Source organism: Lissotriton helveticus, chromosome 5_1, assembly GCF_964261635.1.
Source record: "Lissotriton helveticus chromosome 5_1, aLisHel1.1, whole genome shotgun sequence".
NCBI lineage: Eukaryota > Metazoa > Chordata > Amphibia > Caudata > Salamandridae > Lissotriton > Lissotriton helveticus.
The window spans coordinates 576,286,041-576,303,048 of NC_136065.1; positions in this window are offsets into that span (position 1 = coordinate 576,286,041).

Genomic DNA, 17,008 nt, shown 5'->3' on the forward strand with positions numbered 1-17,008 from the left:
CTCTGACATTTGAGGTAATTAATGGTATAAATATATTGATGAAGAAATCAACAAATTGGCATAGGGATTTTATATAAATTCAGATGATTTAGGATATAATTTCCACTGCACACATTTCATTTTTTACCTTCCGTATATGCAGGTTTCGTCTACCTCGAGGAAAATGAAGTCTTGTGAAATTGTATTGGGGTTAAGCAATGCAACTTACAACATTCTTTGCATGTTTGTCTCTGGCTTCTGTACTTCACCCGAGCATGACAAGATAATGCTTGAGGCAGTAAATAGTTCTGCTTTTATGTGACTGGCTTGGAGACTTTCAGAAGCATTGTACATCCTGACCACACTTATAATCATCTTGGTGTATTTTGAAACTTGGATCTGTAGGAAGATATTTAATTTCTGTGTTCTTGACCACTTGGGTATCAATGGCTGAGAATAATTACATCATTTCAGCCATAAAGGTTTTTTTCCGTTGGGCACATCCCTCACCTTGCATCCTATCAATAGAAACATCATCTTTGAGCAGCTTGTGAGAAGGATAGTTTTACTGTCTGATAACTGCTCCCTCTATAATTGCGTTTTTTTGGGATCTCAAGTAAGATTTACTGACCAGAATATCCAAACTTATTAATCTCTCTAAAGCACCCAAAAGAAGCAAGGTGGGTTCCCACTTTCTCTTTCATTATGATCTGAAACAATATTAGCTTTGAATAGCTTAGCTCAACATGTGGACCAATATTCTCAAATTTCCATTGCATGAATTGCTTTTTATAGACAATCTGAGGCATCAATTCACATTTTATGACATCAGCAGCAAGCAACAGCAGAAGACATGATTTCCCTCTATTTGCTTTACATGAGAAAGCATATGAGCTGCTTCAGCATGGGTTTGATAGGTTTAAAGACTCCAACTACTGAGAATATTATTTATCAAGATATCAGCCTCACTGGCTTTGAGGTACTACATAAAACTGGCTGATGGAGCCTCACTCAAATTTCTCACAGTGAGGCAGCCCGGTGTCTTGTTACTGGTGTGTAACGTCTTTTTACATTTTTCAAGACATTCCCCAAAACATTATATGAATATGGGGTGTATTAGTACTCCATGGGTGCCTTTTTACATACCTTTGCAAGCCTTCCTAATTTAGCTCTGAAATGTCCAACTCCTTGTTAGTAAAGGTGCAAAGATTGCTGAGCCCTTTCTCTTCATACTAATTACATTTTCTTATTGTATTCCCATTTTAGATGTTTTGGGTCCAATTCACAACAGAATTTAAGAGTACATAAAAGACTAACGTAGGCCTACTTCTTTACGTACTCCAAAATGCCTTTGTCAAGGGACCCCATAGAGCATCTAACTGTAGAGTCATTGCTATAAACTAGCTTCAGCTGGATCATATTGCACTGCTGTTCCCAAGGCATCTTCTAACTCATCAGTGCCTGTAGCTGCTGCTGGCTAGCTATGATGTAAAATTGGGTCCAAGGGCTTCCTTAAACTGCACAAAAACACCACTCCTCTAGCCAGATTTAAGTACTGTGGCCACCTCACCAGTCCTCCCACCAGTCCCACCATCAGTAATACATTTAATTATAGTGAGAGTCAAAACATGGCTGCTGGATGGTGCAACGCAGCAGACGTCAGACTGCTGGTAAAAGGGCCACCAAGCTGATGGCCATGTTTACCTTTGCATGTGAACACATCTAAGGAACGACACCTTGTGGAGTCTGATGGACCTGATGATATTCCCAAGTATTCCCTTGCCAGAAACTAGCCAGTGTGATGTGACAGCAATGGAATTTCAAAGGAGTTGCTAGGCCATCAGAGGCCAATCAGACTTGTAACCCAAGGGTTTATCTTTCCTGGATTACAAATGGGGAAACTCAGAGAAGCCATCTAACTTATATGGCTGTCCCATGAGAATCCCTCGGGATTCTCTGAACCCCTGTTAAAGGGAGATGGTGGTTTCTGCCTGATATGTACTGGCGAAGCCAAACCCCACCCCTCTATCACCTTTAACCACCATGTCAAAATTGTGTGAAAAATACTGCCAGCTGATCCTGATATAGCAGTGGTTTGAAGTGCTGCTGAAGGCAGTTAACATGTGCCAAATAACATAAGATTGGCGCTACCCTGACCTCTGTCACTGCTTTGAAATTGGAAGTTGGGTGGTGGTGGCAGTCGCTTGGTGGATTGGAAGCAGCACTCTTCCTTTGCCAAGGACTAAATAAAATCTAAAAGTGTGGTTCTCATGCTTAGTTCTTATCTGTCCCTTTAAGATATTTCAGCATATTTCAGCACCATGATGGCAGTGTTCGGTTTCTTACTGCATGTGCCTCAATATAAAGCATTTGTAGTAAGCAAATTGCTAATTTTTCTAAATTACCCACATTTTACTAAGCATTTTCCATCCCAATTTTAACTTTCATGATCTCAATTACAGTAGTTTTGGATGGAATATCTATAACAACCACTTACGTCACTGCTTCCTAACCTTAAAAATCAGTTTATTCCATTGTAGTTTCATAGTCCATCCAGTCTGGTAAACAAGAATTTCCATCTAAGGCAAACACAGATTCCGAAATACAGGATATGTCTTCAGAATGTGATGTGGATTGTTACACGGATCAGCACATTATTACACCATCCTTGTTAACGGTCTGCAGAAGTCAATATGGAGTTGACATCCAAGATTAAGCTAATGTATAATATCACAATACTAAAATATGTTTTGGAATGCACAGACACCTCCTGGGAAATTGAATGACATGCCCACTGTGCCACTGTGCCAAGATGTTGCACTAGTGGAGAAAGGAAAGTGCTGTATGCCTTTGATAAAGAATAACATTAGGATGGAACTGATCTAGCTTCAACTAGCCTCTAGAAAGAGAAACTAATTATAGGTGAAAGTACACATACCTTTGGAAAAACTTAGCACATAAGCATGTGGATAATTATAAATTTGTAATAAAATTGTAATCTTATAAATTGACAAGAAAGTAGTAACCGGAGATGGTGCACACTGTGAGAGGAACTAATATGAACTCTCTTGAGGAATTGTAAAGTTCAACTGAAGTCCAAGATGGTAAGAGTTGCTGACCATCATGCGGTTCCATATCTGGTCAGTTTCACGACAGGATACAGCCACCAGCAGGAGACTGGGATGAATACCCTGCTGTTACGATATGAAGCGAGGATTATGGCCTCAAACAAGTGTTGTCACTTTCCTGGGAATAGGCAAAATAAGAAGGGCAAGGATCTCACATTAAGGGTTAAACACAAGCTAGTAAATGGCAAGTGGAGGTGATCACTGAGCTATCGCGGCATGCTGGAGAGGTTCACAAAGCTGGATAATAAAAAGATTTAAAAAGGTATGAGAGAAGGCACACTGAATGTGGAGAGCATGCCTCATCAATTCCTTGGATTTTTCCCTCACAAGAAATGACTAATTTCTACCATGCATACAGAAGGCAGAGCAAAATTACCTCTGCAAAATTAACTCTGGATGCAATTGATGGCCACGAAACCGTAACCAAAGTAAGGTTCAAGTCCTATGTGTGCTTGTATATAAGCTCGGTTTTCTCACAATTCAAAACATTTGCTTCTTCTTCACACAAGGGTTATGACCTCTGCTTCCTGGTGAGGGGTTTCAACATCTGACTCCATTAGTAACACCTTTACAAAGAAGAAAGGAACAAAATAGGTATACTTTGCAACCAGTACTAAATCCTCTAAAACCACAAACACACTAAGATCGTGTAAAAATACCAATCAGATAATGAATAGGCAAGGCTAGAACCGACACTTCTTACTCTGCAGTGCTAGCATTCCCACTCTAAGCCTGTATGTCATCCCCAGCATAAGCACCTCTGTAAGCATTAATTAAAATCCATTGTACAATCACTTTGTGCCCCCCACTGTAGGGGACATACTGCCTCCATAATGTATATTGCCACACCCCAGTGGACTTTAACCAGTGCGACTCTGAAGTGCATCACTGGTGCTCCAATAAAGCACATCACCTAGATTCCCCTAAACAATTCACCTAGTGCTTCTTTGGTGTGCATCATCAAATTTTGTGAGGTGCATTACCATTGCATTCCTTGTTCTACCCTAGTTTATTGTGCTACACATCACCCTGACTGTTACACATAATCTTCTTTTCACTTATGTTCCTTAGACTGTGTCCTACAGAATGCAAATCACCTTGTATCCTTCAGCCTGCACATCACATGTGACACCCTAGAGCATATCACCCAGTGCTCCTCTCACCATATCACTCATACCTCCTGCAGCGTAGGGTGTAGGAATGGCAATTGGTATATATTCAGTGCTGCTTATGTTCGCTGGTCTGTGTGCACGTTTGTTGCACTTTGTAAAAATGTGTGTCTGCAGGTCTGTTGGTCTGTGTGCTTTTGTAAATTTTCTGTGTTCACATGTGTACTTATATGTAGATCTACATGCACCCCCAGTTGGTCTGATTCACAGAAAATATAAGAAATCTTCTCTCACATAATTGCAGATTTCCGAATTTTCGGATTTTAAAAAGGATTCCAATAGTTCTCCTGGAAGCCTACGATAATCACACGGCTTCCATGCAATCCCTGGAAACCATTTATGAATTAGCATAGCGACTAAGGGGCAGATGTATCAAGATACCTATTTGCGATTCTCAAATAGCGATTTTTTGAGAATCGCTATTTGAGAATCGCAAATGGTTTGTATAAAAAAAAATCGATTTTTTTGCGATTTCTTGATATTCCTTAATTGCGAATTCGCAAATTGCAAATTCGCAATACTTTCCCATTCATTTCTATGGGCCAGGCGGCCCATAGGAAGGAATGGGAAGTTATTCTCAATTTGCGATTCGCAGTTTGCTAATCGCAAATTGAGAATAATTTCAAGGGTGCAAAGGTGTCTTAAGGACACCCTGCTGCACCCCTGAAATTTACATGTGTGTGCATTTGGCGCACCTACTTGCCCTAAGGGCATGTATGTGCGCCACATGGCACCTTTACAAATGCCAAAAAGTGCATTTGTAAAAGAAATCGCTAATTACTACCAACTACAAGTTGGTGGTAATTTGCAATTTCTTAGTTGGAATTCGCACAACTTGGGTGCTCCATACATAGAATTTAAGGAATCGCATATTTTGCGATTCCTTAATTTTGCGATGTGATTTCCATGATACATCGCATTTTCCGTTTTTTTTCTCGCAAACGCTGCTGTTTTGCGAATCGCAGCGTTTGCGAGAAAAAAAAAACGGATGATACATCTGCCCCCCAGTGAAGTCCGTTAAAGCTGACGTTATTGTGCATAATCAATGTTTAATTTCACATGGAGTGCCATGGCTTTTGTATAATAATGTGGGCAAGCTTTTTCCTGTGTAAAATAAGCCCCACCAATTATGGTGGTGTTCCCTTCCCACCCTACTGAGGAATTTACTCCTACACTTGAGATGAGGAAGACTAGAACCGTTTCATGTTGGAAATGGAGCAAAAACAAGTTTATTAATACTCACAAAGGTCTATTTTTTGCACCTGGTTTTCAGGGCATTCCTGTCTTAAAGTGCCTGAAATAAGGTTTACGTACAATAAATAAAACTCTATTGTGTAGGGTAACCGTGCATGAGTGAACTGGTTTATAAAATGCATATTATTTTTTTGTGTGTTAGTGCGTACATCTTTAACTTCCGAGCGCAAATGTCTTTCTGAACCTTGACCACCCACTGCCACTCTAATGCTTGCTCTTCTTGATTCAAGGTTATTAAAAAGTTGAAAAATAAAATTTCTTAGAGAACAGTCAGTAGTCACTAGGGGGGTGCGGTGGGTGCGGACCGCACCGGGTGACACCATGACAAGGGGTGACACCGTCCCCATCAGCTCTCGGGAGTTAGATCTAAAGATCATGGTCTACAGAAACCTTGGCGCACATATTAAATGCTGCTTCAATAAATCCAATCGTGTTAGTAAAATAAAAGAAACTGGCGACATACATGTAAATGTTGCTAAGACATGCAACGGCACCACAACCTGATTGTTTGATTGGGTAACAGCCTGCCACCTTTAAATCACCAACCCAAATAAAATGAATACACGGGGGACAGCATTAGATTACAATCTCGCTTGTCTAATAGCTGTTTTATTGTGTTTGTAATGAGTTGACTGTCTCATCTCAGTACCCAGAGGATGTGAGTTTATTTCGCAAATGCTACCACAATTAACACTCTCCGGCCTTTTTATTGACACACTGCTGAGGGGTCTATGAAACACTAATTTAACTGATGCAATGTGATTGCCGACGTGAGCTGTGTGTCTATTTCAAGATATTAACAAGGCAAATGTGAAAATACACAGCGTGCTCTCTTGACCCCAGAGACATCTTTCATTAGAGGGCCCGAGAAGAAACTGTAATTGCTTTCTTCCACTACGTGTTATTTCAGTATATAAATATGGGTTACTTTTTCATATTTATCGAATGTCCTGAAGATTTAAACTGACAAAAATATAGTAAAAGGTAAAATACATTCATTAAAATAAAAAATTGCATCAGTTTTACTTTGCACCAGCCAAACATATCTTCTGAAACGCCTAAATTGCTACAGGTAAATTTAGAACTCATTTTAGTCTATTTACTCTATTAAACTTTTCTTTTTCATCATCTTATATAATAATTGGATTCGTGCAATCTTATTAAGTTAATTGTATTTCGTTTTTTTCACCTCACCACTCCAAAGTAGTATTTTTATTGGAAACTTTTCTTAACAGAGCTAACGCACTAAGGCCCAGATGCATCAAACAAAAATCCGCTCGCAAAGGGGCACATTCTCAGAATCTGCCCATTTGCAACCGGTATTTTTGCATTTGGGATGCATCATCCCAAATGCAAAAATCGCAAATTGAGAATTCGCAAAATTGCGATTACTTGCATTTAAGGAATCTCAAATTGAGATTCCTTAAATGCAATGCGTTAAAGTTTAAAAACTAGCGATTTTGCTACTAGGGCACGCACATTACCATTCAGTACAACTTCATGGTAATTTGCAAAAACTTTGAAAAATGCACTAAAGTGCATTTTTCAAAGTTTCATGTTGCGCACACACATGCCCTAAGGGCATGTGTGTGCGCAACATATGTGCACAGATCAATTTCAGGGGTGCAACAGGGTGTCCTTTGGACACCTCTGCACCCTTGAAATCGCAATCTCAATTTGCGAATCGCAATTTGCGATTCGCAAATTGAGTTTGTCTTCCCATTCATTCCTATGGGCCTCTAGGCCCTTAGGAATGAATGGGGAGGTATTCCTTAATTGCGACTTGCAATTTGCGAGTCGCAATTAAGGAATTTAAAGAAATCGCAATTTTTTTAGCAATTTCTTGATGCATTGCATTTTGCGATTCCTTATTTTTTCCAAATAAGGAATCGCAAAATGTATGGTTGATGCATCTGGGGGTAAGTCCTGTCGTACATTATGGACCCAATTCAGAAAACTATTACCAGCAAGAATTGGCAAAGCCAATAGGTTTAGCGCTGGCTGCCAGCTGTTTTGCGTTGGCCATTCTTGCTTTGTTCTTATCCAAAAGTAGCAAGTTACTCATTTAGTTATTGCTGCTTGTTTATGCACGTAGTTCACAGGTTGCAAATGTAAATGTAAATGTGCTGGACTTGTAAAGCGCACAGCTGCCCGTAAGCGTCCCGGCGCTTGCTTAGGGAACCCGTCCTGGTATTCCCCTGTGAGAAACCCCGGCAGGGTGTCCACAAGGTGAAAGCCAGGCATCCCGCCGCGAGGGGCCGTAGTGGAGATTAAGCAAGCTATTGCCCAGAGTCGCAGAGTGTGACCCCGTGAGTTGAGTAGGCACCAGAGCGAGAATTGTCGAGTCCGTGGAATTTTGAGCCCGAGACCCGCCGAGGCGGGGAATCGAACCCTGGTCCACAGTCGATCTCAGCTTCCGGGTCTGCCGCCTCCAACCACTGAGCCACGCTTCTCCAAATGAACAAACATTTCCATTGAACCTAAGCATTATTAACTTAAACATTGTAGTCGGGAATGAAACAGACCTCCATCTGAAGTTCCTTCCTTGAGAAAGAAAAACAGAGTGCCCTGCTTCTCCTAAGGCAATTGCCTTAGACTTTTAAACACCTCATCACAAGACCAATCAATACACAAACAGAAGTAAGTGTAATATAAATCTGTAATTTTCTTAACCTGCATGTGCATGAGCATATACTTCATCAACTCACAAAATCTACATGTGCAACATTCTTAACACTCATGTCCATGACAGCCCACACCAATTTACATATTCAATTCACGTTGGTGGGAGGGTGGTTGTTTGGACCAGAACCTTCTTGCAGGGTTATCCCCAAACTGCTTGACTTCCCCCACTTATTTTTCTGACTTTCTTTTTGTTGGCTGTAGGACTCTGGGCACTTTCCAATGTAATTAGTGCTAAAGTGCATGTGCTCGCCCCTCTAAACATGGTATGGCTGGTTTACACCTGTTTGGCATATTTTATTTACATGTAAGTCCCTTGTTCAGTGGTATACCATATACGCAGTGCCTGTAAATTAAATGCCTACTAGTGGGCCTCGAGATTTTCTTATGTGTCTTTAAGTGGTACATTCTGATCTGAAAGGAGTAGTATTGCCATGTTTGGTATACTTAGAATAGTGATGTTAAATCCTGCTTACTGGTGTAGTTGGATTTTACATTACTATTTTAGAAATACCACTTTTAGAAATTTGGCTTTCCTCTGTGCTTATGACTCTTTGTGCTTTGCATACTGAATCCAATCCACATCTAGGGCTGGGTGACAGCTACTCTTTGTGCATACTTTCCAGACAGCCATCACACAGGAAGGTTTGGGTGTGATTGGGTTTCATCTGCATTCACCTACATACTGATGGTCTTCCTGGGCTGGGAGAGAGAGAGGGCTTCACATTTTACAATGGTATAGGCTATGTCCTGCTCTTACACTAAATGCTGATTTGCCCCTCCACTGATATCTGGAACCAGGGCTGGGTTGAAAGGTTGTTTAGCACACTTCTAAAGGCCTCTTTGTTGCCTCCCCCACTCCAAAGACACATTTTGGCATAAGTACTGGACCTCTGACACTCCCACAAACAAGTTCACTTTGGGCTCCTGAGGAGACTCTGCAACTAAGAGGAGCTATGCTGCCAGGAGAGACTGCCACTTTCTCACTAACTTTGCTGTATTGACCTGCTGCCTGCTGATTGCTGTGCTGACAGAATGGACTGCCATTCTGCACCGTGCTCTGTTGTGTTGGCCTGCTGCCTGCTACTTCTGCAGTGAGGGTGAACTGACTCTTCCCTCTACATCCTACAAACTCCCAAGGAACTCCTAGGACTTGTTGCCTTTCCTCCGGTTCCCTTATGAGGACTCTGAGACCCTCTAAAAACCCAAATATTCAGATAATCGAGTATACCAATAGCCTTCCATACTATATAATCAACTTCTACAACAATGATTTTAACTCAACTCCGAATAAGAATTATATAGATCTTTTCGGGGAACTATCAAAAATAGCGGGAAAATCTAATAATCAGGTGAGCACTAGGACAATTTTAGCAGGAGATTTTAATGCAAAGTTTAAAACATCTGAAATGGATAATGCACAAACAGATAGGGCTTATAAACGGGGTAAAGAATTAGAACACTTTTTAAATGAATATATCTTAACAGACATAATGGACGTTAATAAAAATGAGCCATATACCTATATTCCAACCTTCAGAGGACAAGAATTCTCTAGTACAGTGGACTATATCTTTATGTCATCTGACCTAATAGATAGAGTCAAGAAGGCTGGTGTCCTTGAAACTGCCTTTGGGGATCACAATGCCCTGGAGGTTAATATTGGCTTAGGTTCTCCTAGTGCCTTTGTTCGCCTCCTGGGAGCAAGGGATATTGTGGCCTCAACTAATAATTTAAGATTAAAATGGCGAGGAATAGACAGTGGCCAAGTAATAAATACAATCATAAGTACCCATGGTCTGTTAATTGAATCTTGCTCCCTGAATGATAAGAATCATCAAAGAATAGTTAAAGATTTTACTAAATTATGTAATATCATAAAATCACTCTTAAGTGTGCCTATTAAATTGTCTACCCCTGAACCACGGTGGTTTGACCGCCATTGCTCAGCAGCAAATAAAGCTCTTCGCAGAGCTTTAAATTGCAAACCCAGAAGCATAAGGGATGTGAGGGCCGCTAGACAAAACTATAAAATAGCCATAGGCTCAAGAAAGGCTGGTCTGTTAGTTGAGCAATGGGAGGCATTAACAACTGCTGCTGCACTAGGGAGCAGTACGACCTTCTGGCCTGCTGTTAAAAAGATGCGTGAGATGGGCAAGCAATTAATACCAACTAGCTGTATTATAGCGAGTGAACAATGGGAATTGCATTTTTCCAAAATATATGCTAGTCCTGGAGCCGATACAGAAGAGTATGCCCAAGGAACGCTAGAACCCCTAGAAATCACCGTGGGGGAAGTCACTATGGCCATTAATCAGAGCCTTGGTAGCAAGGCACCCGGGCCTGATGGCCTACCAATAGACATAATTAAGTATAAACCAGAACTTTGGGGGGATATTCTTGTGAACCTTTTTAATAGCTTAACTTATGCCCCAATACCCGCATCTTGGTCCACAAGTATTATAGTGCCGATTTATAAAAAGGGAGAACGATCTGACCCTGTAAATTATAGGCCTATTTCACTCCTAGACAACATACTGAAGATCATGGGCAGGGTACCATATAATAGAGTCAATGACTGGGCTGAGGAAATGGGGGTACTAGACCGTTGCCAAATGGGTTTTAGATGCAGGGTTGGGACCCTTGAACAATGCCTAAATTTAAATCTTTTAATTAGTAAATATAACATAGCTAAGGCATCTCCCATTTACCTTGCATTTATGGACTTATCATCCGCATTCGACCTAGTAAATAGGTCAAAATTGTGGTCGATCCTTTTGTCGCATGGTCTGGACCCCCCTTTGGTACATTTCCTCGCACACCTGCATAAAGACACAAAGGCACAGGTTCGGATTGATATGGAGGGAACAGTTTCTGGGCCAATTAGTGTACAAAGAGGTGTGAGACAGGGGTGCGTTTTAGCACCCCTGTTATGCATTATCTATATAAATGGCCTGAGCAATTCTCTTAAGACGGTTACCTCCGATGTCCCTAAAATCAAAGGAGGCCTATTACCCTGTCTTCTGTATGCAGATGACGCTGTGCTCATGGGATTGACACCAAATGCCCTACGTGCACTAGTCAAGGACTTCTCATTTTATATGGGGAATTTGGATCTTAAAGTAAATTTTAAAAAATCATTCATCATGTCCTGTGGGCCGGGTGCTAGGCAACTAAACTCAATTACGATAGGAGTCGATAAGCTGCTCTCAACGAAAAATTTCCCTTATTTAGGCATAGTCTTTGCTGCGAGCGGCCTGTGGGGTGGGCATATTGCCCACGCCACAGGCAAGTTCTCAAAGGCTATAAATTCAATTTTATCCCTCCCCAAACCAAGGAAGATTGGAGCAACAAAAGCCATTTTAAAGATATATAGGCTCCAATGTATACCAGTGGCAACCTACGGCGCGGAAATATGGGGTTCCTCAAAAACACCTACCATACAAAAAGAAGAGAATCGGCTATGTAGGAAACTACTGGGGGTCCCCATTTCATCATCAGGATATATTTGCCACTCAGAGCTGAACATTCCCTATATTAGTGATTTTATTGCTGCTAGGCCCGCACTTTTTTGGCTGGCTATCTGGGCAAATGATTATGCCAGCCTAACACAGGACATTTTGAGTGAGTGCCTAGCCTGCGATAAATGGAATAAGATCCCATGGCTCCGAGGTATCCAAGAAAGTTTGTCTAGCATAGACAGAGGAGACCTCTTTGATAATCCATCCCATATTAAGAGGTCCGATAAAAAGGAAGTTCAATTCGAACTATATGCCATTTATAATGGAAATAGACTGTCAGAAGAGATGCGAAAACAAACTGTTGTGTCCTATATTAATAATGACTTACCAACTCACCAATTACCACTGTATCTGTTATTACCTATGTGCAATTGGGAAAGATCGTTACTTTTTAGAATGAGAGCAGGAACGATAAAGTTTGCCCTCTGCTTTCCTTTGGGACACAGCCCACATGGATATATCCCGTGCCCTTGGGATGGAATAAGTAAACAAAGTGATTTACATTTCTTTTTTATGTGTAAATTTTATATGAAATATATTAAATGGTTTTTAACCCCATATTTTAAAAAATTTAGACCTCTCTCATTGAACCAGTCCTATCTTATGCTTCTAAAATTAGAAAATGATGAACTTAAATTCCGCACAAGTACTTTCTTAAAAGTTATTTTCAATGTTCGTAGAAGTATGGAATGCCCCTAATTCACTTTTGTACTCTTTATGATTATTGATCTTCTTTTACCCAAGAGTTGGAAATATATGAAATATATGATTTGTTACTTGTACTCATATGCATTGTATAAACATCAATTGCACTTAGGTACTGTAATTTTGAATATGCTGAATTGTATTTTTATGATTGTACTTTTATGGATTTTTGTGTAATCCGAATAAAGATTTTGAATCGAATCGAATCGACTCTGAGACATCAAAAACCTCTGTTTCCAGCAGCCGGCATGCTCCCAGTTTCCAAAGCGTACCAGTTCTTTGTAAAAGACCAAGCACTCTGTTTCCTGCACTGCTCTAATACCCACAAGCCAGCCCTGATCGTTTTCTGGTTGTTGACATACCCCATGTCACAAGTGCTCAGGAGGAACACAGTCGCTGGGGGCTAAATGCTAAGGATCACAACTACCCACGGCAGAAACCGCATGGGAGTCTCCAGGTTGTTTAGTGCATGTGTGCACTGGGTGCACACTGGCCAGATTCTGCACAGATCACCTAACATCATCGTGTCCCAACCCTGCCTGATCCTGTAAGCAGCTTAGCAGCGTGACTCCTCTGTATCAGCACAGGCCCCTTGTGTGAGGCCCATCGACCTGCAGAGCGGCTTCCAAACAAGGTACTGGGTATGTGGGGGCAGTGTGGCTGACTCGCGGATGGGTTCCTCCAGGAAGAAATATTGAGATTTCCTGCCTTGTCCAACTGCACACTCGCCAGAGCTGCTAGCACGAGGCCTACACTTGCCATACCTATGATGTGTTCGGTGGCAACATGTATCGCCCTGCACCTTGACTTCCCACACTTTGTGTTCCACTTAGAGGAATCATACTTGAGATGTCCACGGTCCATGGAGGTCCCATGGGGCAACTTCTTTTGCATACTGCCGGAATCCTCACAATCAGTTGCCCGCCAACTCTTCTTACCAAATGGAGTGGGAGGGCGACAGCGACACTACAATTTCCCTGGGTAGTCTGGGGTTGATCTCAATGTAGTTGTTGATGTGGGATAGTAATCCAAGTGAACTACTGTAAAACACCTAAAAGAAGGACAAGCCCACCTGTACTATACTGCTTGTCTGCCTCCACCTGGGGAGGGTCCATCTGCCTGTTGGAGACTGCCATGTAGTCGTAGCACCGTGTGGTGAATTTAGTGTTATAAAAGGGGATGTTGTCTCTGTCTTGCTGTGACCAGATTCACCATATAACTATTAGTAGGCAATGAGGGACTCCTGGGCCTTTCACTATGTTTGTAATGCAGTCACTTTAGCAGGGCTCACAAGTTCTACAATAACCAACCTAGTAGGACAGCAGGTGTTCCTGCCCCCTGTGGTTATATATCGTAGTTCAGGTGTTTTGCTTCTAAACAAAGTCACATTACTTGTACTGATGTGGTGATTCATGTAATTTTTCACCATTTTCTGCATTTAATGCACTGATGTTTTCCAATGTATGTCGCTCATTTCTTTCATTGTCATTATAACAATTACAATCTCAGGATTTGCATATTATGCACAGTATTTATTATTTAGGTCATTTTTGTCTATGTGTTATGTATAGCATACAATATATATTTTATATAATCCTGTGTAGAGTCTCTTTTGTTGTCATGAAACTCATTTGTACACTCACTTCAATTCCGTTACTCGGGGATCAGAATGTTGAGAATCGCGAATTCCCTCTACAGGCCTTCCCACGAACCCCAATACACAGGAGATCGTGTGAACCCTACCGGTAGAAAGGAGTATGGTACAAGAAGAGATTGTCTCGCTTTCTTCCGTTCACCACTCACTCTCTCAGCTCCTTCTTGCTTCTCTTTCTGTAACTCGCTACTGTCTCTATTCTCTCTTTCTTGGTGAACTTAAAGACAAATAATAACATTAATAACTTTTAAAACTCCCACCTAAGGCCTGCTCTTGATAATACCTTCTGAGTTTTCACTTCTTACCCTTCTAGCGTCAGGCAACAGTCTCTCTTCTGAAAACTATAGATTCAAGCTTTCTATTTGAAATTAAGGTATTTTCGTTTCTTTCTTAGGTTTCCAGTATTACTCAGCATTTCAGAAATATGGTTTGTGGTAAGTATACTAAACTACTTTGACAGCTCTCTAGAAATTATCAGCCTGATTCATGTACGGGCCGTTTTGCGTGGCCCTAATAGCGAATCATAGCTACTCGCTATTGAGGACACGCAAAACGGCATTCATGTAAGAATTGCTAAATAAATAGCGATTCCTACATGTTCTCTATTTGCGAGTAGAAATTTCCTACTCGCAAAAAAAGGAATAACTCCCCATTCATTCCTATGGGCCAAAAGGCCCATAGGAATGAATGGGGAGTATCCCTTATTTGCGAGTAGCAATTTACTACTCGCAAATAAGATAGCGATTTTAAGGGTGCCAGGGGTGTCCAAAGGACACCCTGTAGCACCCCTAAAATGCACATTTGAACAGGTGTTGCGCACACACATGTCCAAAGGACATGTGTGTGTGCAACATGCAACTTAGAAAAATGCTTTTAAAAGCATTTTTCTGAGTTTTTGCTATTTACCGAGAGGTCTGACCTCTCGGTAAATAGCGGCCCAAATTAGCAAAATCGCAATTTTTGAAAGTGTCATGAATAGCATTTAAGGAATCTCTAATAGAGATTCCTTAAATGCTAATCCTCGCATATTAGCTAATTCTTCATTAGCGATTTTTGCATTTGGGATTGTGAATCCCAAATGCCAAAATTGCACTCGCAAAAGGCAAGATTCTGAGAATCTTGCCCTTTGCGAGTGCAATTTAGCTTCATGAATCAGGCTGTATGTCTTCATTTGCAGTTTACATGCAACACTTAGTTAATTCTGTCTCTCTGACAGGAGAATACTTGAGGTTACTTGAAGTACTCTGTTCAGGGAAAATGACTGGTTGTTAACATTCCACTGGGAAAAGCCGAGGAGAAGACCAGGCTCCGGAATGCCTCTCAGAAATACCCTGCAAGGAAGAGACTTTAATAATTGAAAAAAATATCTTCAAGATTACTCTGCCTAACTATCTGTCCGACGAACAGCGTGACGGAACTAACCTACATCTAAAGCCTGGCAATAAGCTAACCACCTAACTCTGACTAACTACTCGAGCAAAGGGGCACAGGTTATGTCACGATGAAGTTCGTGGCTTACAACGCTGCCGCCGCACTTCACAGCTGTGTCTGCAATCTGGCTCGCGACCAAACGCGAGAGACTAGACTGGCGATTTTGCCGGTGCGCCACCAACTTAGGCGCACCCGTCCAAACGCTTGAAATTTAGTAACAAACACCTGTGTTCTCAGAAATGCAGGCACAGACCTCGGGATGCATTTACGAAGATGCTGGGAATTACGTATGCCCACATGCATCATTGAGAACTGCATTCGCAAACGGTGCGAATCGTAATTTTCGGCCGTTTGCGAATGCAATTCTCACATTTTGGATGCATTATGCTTTTCGCAATTTTAGGAATCGCAACCATGTTGCGATTTCTAAAATTGTGTTTGCATTTAAGAAATCGCAATTTGAGATTTCTTAAATGCAATGCATGATCATTTTGAAATTGTGAATTCGCAAATTGGAAGGGGTAAATTAGCATGAATTTGAACTTCATGCTAATTTACTGAAAACTTTCAAACATGCAAAAGTTACATATTTGAAAGTTTTAATTTACACACACACATGTCCTTGTGGCATGTGTGTGTGTAAATTGCATTTAAAGTTACATTTCAGGGGTGCAGGGACGGGTTCTTTGGACCCCCCCCTGCACCCTTGAAATTGCATTCACATTTTGCGAATCCGCAAATTGAAAATCGCAAAATGTGAATGCCTTCCCATTCATTCCTATGGGCCTTTTGGCCCATAGGAATCAATGGGAAGCTTTTCCTTAAATTAAGGAAAAATAAGGAATTGCAAAAATATTTGCGAATTTTTCATGCATTGCCGTTTGCGATTTCTAAATTGCGATTCCTTATTTTTCGCAATTTAGGAATCGCAAACGCAAACGTTGATGCATCTACCCATACATGAGCCCTCGTAACCCGAGCCCTGACATTTGTGGTGCATTCATGGTATTTCTGTGTGAGTGTGTTGCACAAACGCTTTACACATTGCCACTGTTGACTGTGCCAAGCTACCAAAGGGTGAGCATAGGTTATCTGTGGTGTAACTTACTTGCCCTGACTACAGTGTGGGTACTGCCTGGCTTAGGTGAGCCCTCTAGCCAACCAGAAACCCAATTTCTAGCAGGGGCACATCATATACCTGGATTTCCATGTGTAATATTTAGGTTCAATGAATTTCATGCTCAAAATATGTAAAAGGAAATAATATTACTCCTGTACCAGGGAATTTTACTGTTGTGTCATGTAAATTCATGAGCTCTAGAGTACAAACGTATAGATATTAAAAAAACAACCACATTTGACTCTAGTCACACTAAACAAAAAACAATTTCACACCCAAAGTTATAAATTGTTTTTTGGCAAGTTCCTGTCCTTTTCTGCTTCAGCAGCAGAGAGGAGAGTGCAATGGTTTTGAAACAATTTTCA